The sequence below is a fragment of the Arachis stenosperma genome, chromosome 1 (genome assembly GCF_014773155.1).
Source record: "Arachis stenosperma cultivar V10309 chromosome 1, arast.V10309.gnm1.PFL2, whole genome shotgun sequence".
Taxonomy (NCBI): domain Eukaryota; kingdom Viridiplantae; phylum Streptophyta; class Magnoliopsida; order Fabales; family Fabaceae; genus Arachis; species Arachis stenosperma.
The window spans coordinates 73388408-73389713 of record NC_080377.1 but is presented as its reverse complement, the minus strand read 5'-3'; the positions used below and the strand labels follow the sequence as shown (position 1 = coordinate 73389713).

At 42.2% G+C, this 1306-nt stretch overlaps 1 non-coding gene across 1 annotated transcript; it reads left to right on the top strand.

Moving 5' to 3' along the window:
- The first annotated feature begins 845 nt into the window (after positions 1-845).
- Positions 846-952, top strand: LOC130956804 (small nucleolar RNA R71). The gene has a single exon (XR_009077209.1). It is a non-coding gene; the product is annotated as a small nucleolar RNA R71 (small nucleolar RNA).
- Positions 953-1306: the final 354 nt, after the last annotated feature.

Here is a 1306-nt window from a genome sequence, read left to right as displayed (position 1 = left end):
TGGGAGGGCAAACTACTCAAAGTTGAAGCTTGTTGGGTGTTTTGTGCGGTTTGAGGAGCGAGAGTTAAACGGGAAAGGGCTTCGGCTATTGTAGCCATATATGCCTCTTGTTTCTTATGGAACTCTCATTGTTCTTGTATGAAAGTGTGAATTGTGTCATTCATATGAGGTTGATTAGAGGGAAGGGCTTGGTTAACTTGAGGAGGGCTAGGCCTACTATGTGGGTGTAGGTACTTCCCTTGAGGTTGAGATTGTGGGGATTGTTAGTATGGTTGTTGGTATTGTGGTTGACCTTGGGGATGTTGATGGTAGTAGACTTGAGCATTTTGGTTGGGTTGAGCTTGAGGAGCTTGGTTCCACCTTTGGTTTTGATTGCCTCCATGTTGGTAGGATCCTTGGTTGTAATTTGGTCTTTGTGGATAAGAGTTAGCTACCGCCTATGTAGTGTCCTCTTGGAACTGAGGACACTCATCGGTATAATGAGTGTTACAAGTACAAACACCACATATCCTTGGTGGTCCTTCGATCCTTGGAGGTTGAGGTGGAGTACTTATCAAAACTTGAGGAATTTGTTGCCCTTGGGTGAGTTGTCGCAACAAGATTGTCATTTCCCCGAGGGTCTTGGTCAAAATAGCATCTCCGAAGGGAGAAACTTCATTCAGAGCTTTCGGTTGTAGACTCCTTGCCCTTGAGTGTTGAGTAGAGTCTGCTAGATCAGATATAACTTTCCATGCTTCTGCAGCAGTCTTGTTTTTGGTCAATGATCCTCCACTCGCGGCATCTAAGAGAAGCTTGTCTTGGTGGTGCATTCTTTGACAGAAATAACTGATAAGAACCAACTCATCAATTCGATGGTGAGGACAAGCCTCCAACAACTTCTTAAATTTCTCCCAGTATTCATACAAAGTCTCCCCATCCCGTTGCACAATGCAAGAGATTTCTCTTCGTAACTTGTCTATTTTCTGGGGAGGGTAGAATTTTTCCAAAAATTCTTTACGCAACAAGTCCCAATTGGATATAACTTTACTTGTTTGAGTATAAAACCACTCCTTCGCTTTTCTCTCCAAAGAGAAAGGGAAAGCGAAAACCAACACTGCGGCTTCATCGGCCCCATGTCTTCTCATAGTTGCACATGCAACTTGGAAATCCTTCAGATGCTTCAAAGGATCTTCCCCAGGTAATCCATTGTATTTGGGGAGTGATGAGCGGATATTTTATACGCTTTTTAGGGGTAATTTCATGTAGATTTTAGTATGTTTTAGTTAGTTTTTAGTATAATTTTATTAGTTTTTAGGCAAAATTCATA